Here is a 15,337-nt window from a genome sequence, read left to right on the forward strand (position 1 = left end):
GTTAGGCTGGGGCTGTGGCCAGCTCTGGGTTCCTCTCAAAGGCTGCTGCATTCACAAGTCTGGTGCCTGGGTTTGGGTATTCCTAGGGCATCTTTCTCTCTCTGTGTAGTCTGGCCATGTGATCTTTCAGCATGGGCTTCAAGGGGGACATGATGGGCTCTACATGGTGGCTCAAGACTCTAAAGCTATCTTAAGATAAAGAGCCAGGCAGGAGTCTTTTATGAACTCGCCTTGGAAGTCAGTAGCAAGGGTGGGAGACAGTCCTTTACTTGGACTCACTTCACTGACTTTACTGCTGTCAATTTCACTTAGCTTAACACACATGAATTGAGTGACCATTAAGGGCAGGGTACCATGCCATGTGCTGGAGATTTAAAGATGAATAAGACATGCTTCCTCCCTTCAATTTATTTTTAATTTGGGGGGTGCACCCACAAGCCATTGTTTCCTTTAGGTTGCACACTGATTACTTCAGTAATTGATATAACATATATTGGGCACTTCAAACCCTGGTTCTACCACTTCCTAACAGGTTTAAATGAATTAACCCATGTAAAACTCAGCCCAGTACCTGGCTTATGGTAAGGGCTCAATGAGTGTCAGCTTTGCTGGTTAACTGCCTGTTTGCCCTCAGATCCGTCCTGGACCTTCCCTTGCTCTGCTCTGTATTTCAGGAAACTACATTCCCTGGGCTCCCTGTAACTTTCAGGAAGGGTCAGCCATTTGGAGGAAGACCAGTGGAAGACCAGAAGACAGAATTTGGATAGAGGCAGAATATTCTCCCCCTTCTCTCTGCATCCTGTGCCATCTCCTCCATGGCTCCAGCTCAGATCCTGATGTGGTTTCAGCTCCCACAGGGCAGCTTCCTGTTTTCCTCCAGCCCTAGGAACTGTGTCCCACTACTTCTAATCTCAAAGCTGCCTTATGAGCATCAGTTTGCTTTCTCATCTCTATTGTCTCTTGAATCAGTTATTTCCTGTATTAAATTTCCCTGGATTGAAACACTTAAAGTGGTTCATATTTCTTGTTGAAAGACTTAGCTACAGGCTGGGCACGCCTATAATCCCAGCACTTTGGGAGGCCAAGGCAGGTGGATCACTTGAGCTCAGAAGTTCGAGACTAGCCTGGGCAACAAAGTGAGACCCCCCCATCTGTATAAAAAATAAAAAATTAGCCAGGAATAGTGGTGAATTCCTGTAGTCCCAGCTACTCAGGAGGCTGAGGTGAGAGGATTGCTTGAGACCAGGAAGTTGAGGCTGCAGTAATCTGTGATCACACCACTGCACTTCAGCCTGGGCAACAGAGATAGACCTTGTCCTCCTCAAAACAATTAGCTGCTAATATTAGTATTAGTATCTCATTGAACTGTATAACAGCTCTATCAGGTGGGTGCCCTTATTATTGTCCTTTTGTAGATGGGGAAACTGAGCAGTGGAAGATTAAGTAACTTGTCTCAAATCACAAAGTGGTGGAGCCAGAATATGAACCCAAATCTGTCTTCAGTCTAGTTCCTGATGTGCACAATCAGGTAAAATAGCTATCTACTTACTTGCTGAGCTTTTAGAAGCCTCTTTTTACTCTTTAAGGCACTACCAAAGTTGGGGAGGGGTGTCTCTTGATATCCAGCGGTTTTCTCTTTCTGGGAGTCTGTCCAGGCCATTTTCTCATAAAGCTCTTGTGAAAACTCATGAATGAATAAAATACATGTGGTTCATTTCTGCGTTGCTCTGTTTTGGTGATTTATTGATAATTTAGAGGCTTTACTGTCTAATGTATGGGCAGATCATGGGTAGTTGATTAAGAGCGGGGCTAGTGGTCATGTCTATAAAACGCTGAGTATGGGCCCTGGGAAGAAAGAAATGCAACCTCACATGATAACATTGTTTCGCTGGTGTAGCTAGAGTCAATTGCTGATACCTTTTTCTACAAAGCCATCCATAAGAGTCCAAGGAATGCCCGTGTCATTCAAAAGGTACTCAAAATTGAGAACAGCTGCCTTTGAGTGGGACAAAACATGAAGGAAAGCTTTACAAAGTGGAAAATTACTATGGTTCCCCTGAGGCTGGTGTGAGGAATGAAACATCAGATTAATCTCACACACAAAGTAAGAAGTATATTAACAATTACTGTCATTCCAGAAAGATATTAAACATGAGCGTTGATGAAAGATTACATTGGTTCAGAGAACTGGGGCTTTTTCCTCATAACAGAGATCATTATTATTGGCAAGAAGAAACTTTACCCCTTTTAATCACAAATCTTCTCTCAGGTTTTGCCAGTTAGGCAAGGACTAAATTAGAGGTGAGCTCCCTTCCCGCGCTACCTACAGAGGGGTCCATACGGCGTTGTTCTGGATTTGCATCCTAACTTAAAGGGAAACTTTCACAATGTCCGGAGCCCTTGATGTCCTGCAAATTAAAAGGAGGAGGATGTCCTTAAGTTCCTTGCAGCAGGAACCCACTTAAGTGGCACCAATCTTGACTTCCACATGGAACAGTACATCTATAAAAGGAAAAGTGATGGCATCTACATCATAAATCTGAAGAGGACCTGGGAGAAGCTTCTGCTGGCAGCTCGTGCCATTGTTGCCATTGAAAACCCTGCTGATGTCAGTGTTATACCCTTCAGGAATACTGGCCAGAGGGCTGTTCTGAAGTTTGCTGCTGCCACTGGAGCCACTCCAATTGCTGGCTGCTTCACTCCTGGAACCTTCATTAACCAGATCCAGGCAGCCTTACCGGGAGACACGGCTTGTGGTTACTGACCCCAGGGCTGACCACTAGCCTCTCACGGAGGCATCTTATGTTAACCTACCTACCATTGCTCTGTGTAACACAGATTCTCCTCTGCACTATGTGGACATTGCCATCCCATGCAACAACAAACTCAGTGGGTTTGATGTGGTGGATGCTGGCTCGGGAAGTTCTGCGCATCCGTGGCACCATTTCCCATGAACACCCGTGGGAGGTCATGCCTGATCTCTACTTCTACAGAGATCCTGAAGAGATTGAAAAAGAAGAGCAGGCTGCTGCTGAAAAGGTGACGACCAAGGAGGAATTTCAGGGTGAATGGACTGCTCCAGCTCCTGAGTTCACTGCTACTCAGCCTGAGGTTGCAGACTGGTCTGAAGGTGTGCAGGTGCCCTCTGCGTCTATTCAGCAGTTCCCTACTGAAGACTGGAGTGCTCAGCCTGCCACAGAAGACTGGTCTGCAGCTCCCACTGCTCAGGCCACTGAATGTGTAGAAGCAACCACTGAATGGTCTTAAGCCGTTCTTTCACGGGCTCTTAAGCAACATGGAAAAATGGTTGATGAAAAATAAACATCAGTTTCTAAAAAAAAAAAATTTTGAGGTGAGCTAATCATTGAGGACTTCCCTGGAACCTGGGTAACCTTGGCAAGTCTGGTTGAGCTGGAAATGTAACAGGCTTACTACTTTTTGCTTTTGTGTGATTGCATCTTCCTATCCTCCAGCTGTGAAAATCATCTCTGTCCAGCACCTCGGGTTATTTGAAGATTGGTTACATCCTCCCCACTTTGGTATTTCTACTGTAAACAATACTGGAATGAGGTCTTTAATGAGGACTTTTGAAATGGGATCCAGTTTCAATGGGATGCCTGAGAGTGTGAGGGGAAAGATACCACATCCCCTGCACCTTATACCCCTGTCCCCTGCCCCAGGAAACAAGTCTTTTCCTGTTTCTCCACTCAAAGCATCCTCCTTCCACAGTTAGCATTGAAGCTGATAGGGCTCAAAGCCACATCTAGGCAATAAGGTTAGACAAACCATTCTTCAGCTTTAACTCCTTAGCATTTTCCCCCCGACTCATTTCCTGATTCATGAGTGCAAGACACCATAAGCAATTAATTTTCATTTTATTCAGAGAGAGCTCACCTGATAGGTCTGATGAATCCTTTTCTGTGGGAATTCCCAAGGACCAAAGCAAAACCAGTTCAAACCCAAGATGAGTCTCATTAAATCCCAAGCTCACCAAGCTTGAATCATGAGACCGGGCGTGGCTTGCAAGCCCATGCTTGAACGAGGTATTAGAGGCAGGCACACGGTGCTGACCTTTCAGATTCGCTGCCTCCTTATCGATAATGCAAACAGCAGCCCTCAGAGTTTAGAGCGGGCACAAAGCAGAAAAATCCTAGAGATCAGGATACATCCTTACTGTGGTTCCAGAGAATACATATGGAGAAGGGGCCAGCATGGAATCCAGAGAGCAGGTGGCAGCCAGGCCCTCGCCTTGGGCCCTTGGTGCCCAGGCCAACCCTGACACTGGCTAAAGGATAATGACTGAAGAACAAAAAGAAATGGTTTAGCTGGGTGGTTGTCCACGCACCCACTTAAAGCTCAATTATTGGCCTGTTTGCACATTTTACAGTATCTGTAATTTTACAGTAACTGATATGATAAAAACCATATCAGTTTCTAGAACCTGGCAAAGAACTTTTCCAACTTTTGATCAGCAAACTCAGAAGAGAAGGGTCTCCAGGCTTCCTGTCTCATCGCCCTCAGCAAGCGGAGTTCCTGAGCCAATGCAGGGACAAGACTTTGCTCTACCTGTCAGCAATTATTAATAACTGCAACTCCTCCATGCAAGCAATTGATTCAGAATGAACTAGAATTTTCTAGTCTTAACTCCAAACACCCAGGAAATGGAGTCCGGCTAGCTCAGTCTGAGTCACATACTCACAGTTGGCCCAATCATCTTTGGGTAAGGTGACTTGGGCCTCATAGAACATACATGGCTGCCTGGGGCCAATCCCTGGGTGAGGGGACAGACTAGGGTCCTTGTAAGCTGCCAGAACCTATAAGTAGTGTGTCTTATAGTTGTCTTGCAGAGAAAGAAGACCTGAGCAGTGATTCCTATTTTTCCTAGAATCGAATGTCCCTATTACACTACGTACTCTTTTAAATTCTCCACTTTCTGGCTTAATTGTGCTTTCAGAATTTGGGACATGTACTGTTAGATAGACACAGTGCTAAGGATCCCAGATCCTAGTTTTTGAATTTTGCAACATGGCGGCATGTTTTTTTGTAACTGTCTCTAGGCTCGGCATTAGCTAGATCCACCAAGATGATGGCCAAGTTAGATGAATCACCAGACTGTAACGCATAGTTACCAAGATATGCCAGGCATTTTCAACCTTTCATCCTTTATTCTTGTTGTCTTCTCAGCCTGGAATAGCCTTAAATAATCCAGCTACTGAAATGCTGTTCATTATCCTTAAGGCACAGTTCATATGCCAATTCGTCCCTGAAGTCTCCCTTAATCCTTCCAAGTTTTGAGTTGCCAGATTTAGCAAATGAAATAAAGAATGCCCAGTTAAATTTGAATTTCAGATGCACAATGAATAATCTTTTCTATAAGTATGTCCTAAATATTTCATAGAGCATACTTATACTGAAAAATTATAAAATTATACCTGTTACTTATAAAATTTAACTGGATGTCCCACATTTTAATCTGGTAATCCAACCCTAGTTGGGTTTAGGTATAACCTCTTCTTGCTCCTGACATTTTGCCTGCACTTTATTTTTCACATTTATTTTATTTAGCCGTGGAGTAGTGGGTTGTTTCTATTTTCTCCTTTCTCACTAAATTGTAAGATACCTGAATGCAGAATTGTTCCTTATTTATCTTTATATTTTTATCTTATCTTTTTATCTCCTCCTCATCATCTAGGAGAATGTCCTATACACAGTAGGAATTAATAACTATTCTAGTTAGTGAATGAAAATTTCATTAAACCTAAGCCTTTGGCTGTCACATATATGAGATGTATGTTTGCAACCAAAGTCCAAACTCTACTCCCAAATAATAGTAATCCATGCCTTTTATTTGAACAGTTAAATGGCAGCCACTGTACTAAGGGCTTTATATCCAATCTAAAAAAGTAAACCATACTACTATCTTATGAGTAGATAGGATAATCCCATTTCACAGATGAAAACAGATGAGGATTCAGAGGTTGGGATAATATGCCCGAAGTCACAAAGCTAAGAATTGTCAGGGTCAGGATTCGAACTTTAGATATGCCTATCTCCAAAGCTAGTAAGTTAACCTTATCTACTCTCACACCAAAGAAAGACTGGGTGGGTCTCTGTTTTTGCTAGAATATTGGTTCAGCTGGTTTTATTTTTTATAGTGACCAAAATTTTAGTGGTATCAATGGATAGAAGTTCATTTCTCTCTTATGTACTAATATAAATCAGAGTTGACAGTCCAGCAGGGGAGGCGGGTCTGCTCCCCAGTGTCTTTGAGACACCTGGGTCCTTCTATCTTGCGGTTTCACAATCTCCATGGCTGCTGCCCTTCCTGCAGGATCGATGCAGTTCACCCCATCTACATTCCAATCTGTGGGATTGGAAAAGTAGAAAATGAAAGGCAAGCAACTTCCTTTTAAGAATATGGTCCTGCCTTTGTTCACACCTCCCTTCCACTCACATCCACTGGCCCCAAGATAGGCACAGAGCCACACCTCACTGCATGGAAAGTGGAAAGTGTAGTCTTCAGGTGGTTGTCCTTACACCCAGCTAAAGCTTAAGGGTCCCTTACTTAAAGGAAGAAGGAGAGAACGGGTATTGGGTGCATCCAGCAATCTCTGTGACAGTCATCAGAGTAAAGGAGGCAGGGCAGATGTTATGAGTGGGAGAAAATAAATTCAGGGAGCAGAGGAGTCAGGGAGGTGAGAGCATGGAGACAGCAAGAGGACAGTGGTAGACACATGGCTGAGTTATGGGCTGTGATAGATCTCCCTGTTCCCAGAAGTCTGCTGTGAAGGTGGGTGCAGTGGGCATCTGCCATCCTTTCTGGTCACCCGATACCCTGACCACACTTCCTATGTCGGAGAGATTTCTCACTAAATTAACCAATTCCCCCCTTAATAAATGAACTTGCCCATCCCCACCTAGATAGAAGCCAGAAACTTGATTTTTGAGCCTCTTTGGTAGCCAGGACACAGTCAAGAGGCTGTATCTGCTCTAGATAATGAACTAGAAACCAGTGAACCAGAAAAGCAGCTGCTGGGTAGAATCCATTCTAATGAAAATGGTGGTAAACACCTCCATTTATAAGAGGCAGTAGGAACAGAGGTTCCAGTGGTAGCAGGGCTCAGTGTTGGTGGTGTAAACTGAAGAAGCTATGCCCAAGGGTGGCATCTGTAGGGCTATGGTAGATTGAATAATTGTCTCTACTCTTCATTTTCTCCCTGTATTAGAATCCAAGCTTTTAACCATGTGACTCTGCAGTTCCTCCCATGGCAGAAGACAGAGTCTACATTCTGGACCATTGACTGAGGGCTTGGTTGTGTGACTTGTTTTGAGCCATGGACAGTAGACAAAAGGGACAGCATTTCAGAGAGGCCTTAAGAAGCATGGTGAGTTTCCATCAGCCCACTTGAGCCTCCTTCCTCACCATGAGAAGACTATGTTCCATATAACCATTGCTCCTTCCATCTGGGTCTTAGAAGGAAGAAACCTGAAACAGACCTGAAACTGACCTGAACTCTAAACCAAACTCCAGTTTGCTCAGCTGAGCCCAGCAGAGATTAGCCAAGCCACAACAGATCCATGAACAGAGAATAAAATGCTCGTTGTTGAGATTGGAGAATAATTTGCTATGTGGCACTACTGCCAAAGAAACCTGACTAATACCATTTCCTACTGGCATGTTTCTGAGGTATATTTGGGCAGGGCTGATGTTCAGTGAGTATGTTCCAGAACAGTTGCAGAGGTTATCTACCACCTTCCACTCCTCTGATTACTTGGAGCCTGTGTCGTGAAGTTGTCAAATATTTGACAGTTGTCCTTAGGTTTGGTTGTTTCTGGCAATGTGGCTACCATATCTGATTCTCTAGCCTTTCTGGAGATTCTGTGATATACCTGATATCCTTGAATAAATTAACTTTCTGCATATATTAGGGGTAACTCATGTTTTGGTTTGCAACTTGAAACCCTGGCTAAGAGAGGGTCACCAGGGATGGGAGAGTATCAAAATCAAGGCCACATAAGGTATCTCTCACCTCCCTCAGTGATCACAGGACATTTCCAATTTGCTTCATGGAAGCATTTCAGCATTTGCTAGCTTTGGACTTTGGGTAAAGTGTCAACAACCTAAGAACTCCGATTCTAGATTTTACCAATTTGGCACTGGTACTTAAGATTCTTCTTCTTGGTACTGCCGGGGTAGATTGTTTTTTCTTTCAGGCCGTTGGAAAGAAGACTTGGCTGTGACCCAAGAGACCTGGGCTCCAATCCCAACTGTGCCAGCAAGCTGCAAGACCTTGAGAAAGGGTGTTCCTTTTTTGGGTCTTAGTTTTCCTGTATCCAGAATCCCAAGACAATAACATCTGCTTTCCTTTTCATGATGGTGGCCAGGAAAAAAAGAAATCACGGGAACATGTCATGGAAAGTCACAAGATCTAAGTAAATGCAAAGTGTATGGTGTGCATCTGTGTTGAATATGTAGGGTGGTGTTAAGTATGTACAAATGTATACATAAGCACACATGCAGTCAAGAAGGAAATGTGCAAACTTTTTTTTGCAGTTTTTCTCGGGGCTATGAGATTACAGTTGATTTAAATATTCTTAAATGCCCCTGCATTTTCGACATCTTTTATAATGATCATGCATTACTTATTTAATAAAATGACTATTTTTAAAAGAATAGAGATGCAATAATGTGCTATGTTAATGTAGGATATTTATTATAAGAAATTCTCTTGAAAGCATGACTCTTATCAAGTAGAAGTAAATATGAGGACAGGCAGGGAAAATGGAGAGATGAAATGGGAGGAAATGGTAGGAAGGAGGTACGCCCTTGTAGTCAGGGCACTAGACCCTTATAGAACGAAAGATGAGGAGAGGGGTATGGCAGAGGGATCACCTTTCTACACCCAAGGAACCCCTCTGTAATGTGGCACTTTGAGTCATGGAATCATTCATCACTCGGTAAGGCCATGCCCACCAAATGCACAGGAAGTTGAGAAGAAACCTGACCTCCCCAGCATTAGCCTATAAGGTTATGTTGTTGCTTTCTCCCAGCACTAGGGCAATAAAAGATCTAGTTACATAAATCCTCAGGAAGTCCTCAGGAAATAATCTGAGCATATAAGCCTGGTGAAAAGGGGCCAAGAATTTTCTCTGGGTCCTAGGTTTTTTGAGATGCCTGCAGCAACTGTCTTCCAAAAAGATTTTCCCACTGTAAATACAATGATTAAGAGGATGAAGGAAACTGAGGCTACAAGCTGAGAGTAAGCACAGAAGCCACAGGGTTTGGTTGGGCTGTTTGCCACCTCATCCTCATCCTTACTATTTGACCCCAACAAGACTCTGACCCTGTTGAGAGAGAGAGAGAAAGAGACAGAGAGAGACAGACAGAGAGAGACAAAGAGACAGAGAGAGAGAGAGAGAGAGACAGAGAGAGACAGAGACACAGAGAGAAATGCATTCTCCTCTCTTCCCTTAATTCATGCTTCCTAAAAAGTTGCCAGATCCATTCCACAAACCTTTATGGAGCAACTAGTATGTTCCAGTCACAGCACAAAGCTCATGAGTACAAGATAACGTCCCAAGATTAGTCTAAAGTGGTACACAGGTTCTCTAAGAAAGGTAGAGTTAATAATGATCATTGCTAATATTTTTGCAGGTTCACTATGTACCAGGCACATGCACTTTCCATGGGTTATCTCATTTAAGCCTCACACCAATACTATGAGGTAAGTGCTATTATTGTCCTTATTTTACAGATGGGAAAACTTCGGCTTGGGGACTTTAATTTGCTGAGGTCACACAGCTTACTAGCAAAGGAGAAAATGTGTGAATGTAATGACCTGGCTCCAAGCCCACCTGCTTAGTTGCTCTGCAGTACAGTGCAGAGGCAGGAAACAGTGGAGGGTAGTCCAGTCAGCCTGGGGAAGATCAGAGAAGGCTTCATGCGGGAGGTGACTATTGAGCTGGGTCTTGAAGCATAAGCAGGAGTTTGCTTGAGGACAAGGAGGCAGGAAGGGTATGACAGTAGGAGAGCAGAATATTCTGAGACAGGTTGGACTCTTGTGGAAATACCACATATTCTATTACAGCTAGAAGGTAGGGGGCCAGCAGGGGTAGGCTATGAAGGGTGAGGAGCCTGTTGAGATCTTGGCTCAGCAACTCCCACACCTGGTGGCTTCCCCTCAGAACCAATCATGGACATGTGGATTTGCCAGCAGGCAGCAGGTGAGCCAGCAGGGGCCTCACAGACCTGATGCTCCCAGCCCAGCTGGGGCTCCTTTCCAAGGAGCTGAGTTGGGTCTTTTCCAGAATATTCCCTGGTGGACCTGAATGCAGCCTGTCTGAGTGCCAGATACAGCAGCTGGGTTGGAATATGAGAGGAAAAAGTTATGGCCGGAAGAGAGGAGAAGTCTTTTACCTGAAATGCACAGTGGTCAAGACTGCAGGCTTTGCCCAAGAAACATGGATTTGAAGCCCAACTCTTGCATATACCTACAGTGTGATCTTCAATATGTGACTTACCTGCTCTGTTCCTCAAGTGTGTCTTCTGTAAATTTGAGAACCATCGTAGGTATTTCTTAGGCTATTGGTGAAGGTTAAATGAAGCAATTCATATCCAGGACTTAATGCAACGCCTTGCACAGAGTAAACACTCAGTTAATAGTGATCTTGATTATAAGCAGTCATGGCTTCTCATTCAACATTCATTCAAAAAGATTTATTGAGTGTTTGTTTAATGCCTGGCACTGGATTATGGCCATGAACAAGGAATACAAAGTTCTTGTCCTCCTGGAGTTTATATTTTAGGGAGGGAGACAGACAATAAGCAATTAATATTTGTAATAATTCCAGATAGTGGTGAGTGCTGTGCAGATAATAAAAGAGTAAAATATGTGTGTGTGTGTGTGTGTGTGTGTGTGTGCATGCATGTGCACATGTGAGCTTTAGATAAAACCATGAGATGAGGCTGTCTCTTGAGGAGGTGACATTTGAACAGAGATCTGAATCAAAGAAGCTTATCTTATGCAAATATAGAGTAAGAATGATTCAGGCAGAGGACATAACAAATGTAAAGGCCAGGAGGCAAGGAATCGCTTAATATATTCAAGGAATTACCAGAAAGACAATGAGCTGGAAGTAGGAGAGTGATGGGAGATTAGGGAGGGTAATAATGATGACAACAATAACTTCTATTGAGCACTTGTTTAGGGTTAGGTAATTCCCACTCACTCTCTTCACAGGCTCTACAAGGAAGGGGCAATCAAAGTTCCCATTTTACAACTGAGAAATTAAGACCCATCAAAGCAAAGGAGCTTGCCCAAGGTCACATAACCAATATGGGGCTTCAGAGCCAGGACCTAGGGACCAGGAAATTGCCCCAGAGCTCATTCATAATCACGGCCCTATTCTACCCTAACTGGAAAGACACTCAACTGTGTGTCCAGCTCTGTGCTTGGCAGAGGGAGGTGCAAGTGTGTGTGTGTGCGTGCGCGCACATGCATATTTGTGAGTGTGTGTGTGCAAGAACTGGGATCAGGGGAGGAAGAGAGTGAGCATTACAGATGTTTGTTTGCTCTTAGTTGTGAAAGGAAGACTGACATAAGAAAGCATGATGATTAATTCAACATGAAATATGATTAAGTGACAAGTTACATGGCCCTGACCCTAGTGCCTTAAGAACTTTCTAGAGAAGAGCAAATTGATGAAGGGACAAAAGGGAAGCAGGAGAGTTTAGTGATTAAAAGTAAGGACACCAGACCTAGACTCTAGTACTCAAATCCCAGCTCTTCCGCTTATCAGCAATGTGATTTGGGGAAAATTACTTAAGCCTCTCTGCGCCAGTTGGCTCATCTATAAAATGGGAATGATGACAGTACCTACCTCACAGGTTTGTTGAGGATTAAACAAACAAGTTGATGCACATAGAGCACTTAAAATAGTGCCTAGCAGAAAATAAGGAGTAAACACATGTTTGCCATGATCAAGATTTATTTTTTGCTATTTTGGTCCTAGATTTTAAAAAATGGCTTCACAGATATGACACGCATGTTCAATAGCCTCTTTACTTATTAATGTATACATTTATTCCTACTAACCCTCAATGTTGTAATTTCAATATAGGTGATCTCTATAGTGATGATATTAAAGATGATCCCTCCACAGCACCTGACACACTGGTGTTTCGGTTCCTTGAACTTCTTTCGTCTAACGACCTTCTCCCTCTACCTTCTCTCAGTCACTCTGTCCCATCGCCACACCCTATAACTTCACCCCATCACTAATCTTGATTTCTTGTGTCCACCTGCTAAACACTATGGTCTCAAGTAACCCAACTCCGACAATCTTTTGTCGTAACTGGGACCCCCAGTTGCTCAATCCTACCATGTCGCTATTCATGGCCAACCATTAAAATAACTACCTTGTGAATTGTCTCCAACTCCTTTGTCCCCCTCTGGCTTTGCCATCCTCTCTTGGCAAAACAAAGCCCTGGTTAAATGCAGTCCTACCTACTCTATACTCAAACCTGTGCAGCTGAAAGCGGCTAGAGAAAAATCACACCACTTCCTGCTGGTGTTACTTTAAATTCCTGACCACAGACTTCAATTCATATGGATTTCTCCAGTGAATCCACTCTCTCACTGTGTAGATAAGCTTCTGCTTCTATCTAAAGTCAATCCCTCTTCTTCTCATTTGCCAGATCTTATCCCCTCTTGTCTACCAAAGGGTATCCCCTCAGCAATTCTCTCCTCTCTCTCCTGGAATTTTTCCTCTACAAGATCATTGACAGCAGCATACAAACCTGTTTTTTTTCTTTCTTCTTAATAAGTTTTTATCCAGCCCCACTGCATTAGTTATCTATGCTATGTATACCCAAAATTTAGCAGCTCAAGCCCTGATTCAACGTCTCTCACAAGGATGTCAACTAGGGCTGCAGTCATCTCAAGGCTTGATGGGGAGATGATTCACTTCTAAGCACACGCACACACACACACAGAGCTGTGGGGAGGGCTCAGGTGCTTGGTGGCTATTGGCTAGAAACATTAGTTCCTTGCCACTTGAGCTTCTCCACTGGGCAGTTCACAACCTGGCAGTTTGCTTCCTTCAGAGCCAGCAAACCAAGAGAGTACCCAAGACAAGCTTTTTGACAACCTGGCCGATCTCATCACTTCTGTCTCATTCTATTTGTTAGAAGTAAGTCAGGCTAGGAGAAATTGGAACCCTTGTGCACTGCTGCTGGGAGTGTAAAATGGTACAGTGGAAAATAGTACTGTGGGTCTTCAAAACATTACCACATATCCCAGCAATTCCACTTCTGAGTATACACACAAAAAAACTGAAAGCAGGAACTCGAACAGATATCTGTATACTCATGTTCATAATAGCATCCACAATAGCCAACAGGTACAAACAACTGAAGTGTTCATTGAAAGATGAATGGATAAACAAAATATAGTATATAGATACACTGGAATATTATTCAGCCATAAAAAGGAATGAAATTCTGACATATGCTACAACATGGATGACCCTTGAAGACATTATACTAAGTGAAATAAACCAGGCACAAAAGGAGAAATATTGTATGATTCTACTTGTAGCCATCTGGAATAAATTCAGAGACAGAAAAAAAGTAGAAGGGTGGTTCCCAGGGGCTGGAGGGAGAAATGGGGAGTTATTGTTTAATAGCAACAGAGTTTCAGCTTGGGAAAATGAAAAAGTTTAAGGGATGCATAGTGGTGATGGTTGCATAACAAGGCAAATGTAGTTAATATAACCGAACTGCACACTTAAAACTTGTTAAAATGGTAAATTTTTTGTTAAGTATATTTTATCATTTTTTAAAAATTATAGCAAAAAAAAAATTAGTGAACTTACACTCAAGGGAAAGCATGAATAGCAGCAGGAGGCAGGGATCATTGGGGCATCTTGGAGATACCTACCACACCCATTTGCCCTTACTACCCCATTTTCTTTTTTTTCCTTTTCCTGTTTATTTTGAGATAGAGTTTCGTTGTGTCTCCCAGGCTGGAGTGCAGCGGCATGATCTCCACTCACTGCAGCCTCCACCTCCTGGGTTCAAGTGATTCTCTTGCCTCAGTCTTCCAAGCAGCTGGGATTACAGGCATTTGCCACCACACTCGGTTAATTTTTGTATTTTTAGTAGAGATGAGGTTTTACCATGTTAACCAGGCTGGTCTCGAACTCCTGACCGCAGGTGATCCACCCATCTCGGCTTCCCAAAGTGCTGGGATTACAGATGTGAGGCGCCACTCCCAGACTCTATCACCCCATTTTCCTAGCCCCAAAACCTCTTGTGGCAGGCAGAATTCTAAGCCCCAGGATTTCTCCCACTTGCCATGTACACACCTTGTATAGTCCTCTCTCCTTGAGTATGGGAGGGGCCAGTGAATAAGAAGAAATACTACACTTCTGATTGGGTTACTAATCAGCTAACTTTGAGTTTATCAAAAGGGAGATAATCCTGGGTGGGCCTGACCTAATCAGATGAGCCCTTTATGAGAAGATGAAATGTCAGAGATGCTCTCTTTTTGGCCAATACCAAGCAAACTGCTAGTCTGTGAGAGGGTCTATGAAGGGGGGTATATGGCAAAGGCCTGAGGGTCACCTCTAGGAGCTGAAAGTGACCGCTGGCTGCCAGTCTGCAAAAAAATAACTGCTGCAAGGACCTTAACTGTGCCAACAACTGAGTGGGCTTGGAAGAGAACTCTGAGCCTCAGATGAGAATCCACCCTAGCAGACACATTGATTTCACCTGGTGACACCCCAAGCAGAGGACCCAGCTAACCCCTGTCCAGACTCCTAACCCATGGAAAATGTAGGATGATAACTGCATGTATTTTAAGCCACTAAGTTTGTGCTAACTTGTTACACAGCAATAGAAAACTAATAGACCCCCGCAAAGAGCTGTTTATATTTGCTGTAGTAACCTGTGTCACTCTCTACTCTGGTCGGCCTTTGGCCTTACTCTGCCGCCGAACTGCTCTTCTCAAGGTTACCAGTGACCTCCACGTTCCTAAAGCCAATGGTCCATTCTCAGTGCAAAGTCTATCTTACTTGACTAGAATGCAGCATCTGACACAGTTGACATTGCATTCCAGTCTCTCTTCCCCTTGAAAGAATTTCTTCCCTTGGCTTCTCAGATGCCATGCTCTTCTGGTTTCCCTTCTGTCCTTTCAGTCTCCTTTATTGGTTCCTTCTTTTTTATTTGACATAAGGAAGGCCTCAGCCGTTGGTCCTCTTCTCTCTCTACCTTTGCTTCTGAAGTGACCTTGTCCTGTCTCATGGCTTTAAAGACCAACTCTATGCCAATGACTCC

At 43.5% G+C, this 15,337-nt stretch overlaps 1 pseudogene; it reads left to right on the forward strand.

Moving 5' to 3' along the window:
- Positions 1 to 1,269: 1,269 nt before the first annotated feature.
- Positions 1,270 to 13,448, forward strand: LOC116268926 (annotated as a pseudogene).
- Positions 13,449 to 15,337: the final 1,889 nt, after the last annotated feature.

This window comes from Papio anubis, chromosome 9, assembly GCF_008728515.1.
Source record: "Papio anubis isolate 15944 chromosome 9, Panubis1.0, whole genome shotgun sequence".
NCBI lineage: Eukaryota > Metazoa > Chordata > Mammalia > Primates > Cercopithecidae > Papio > Papio anubis.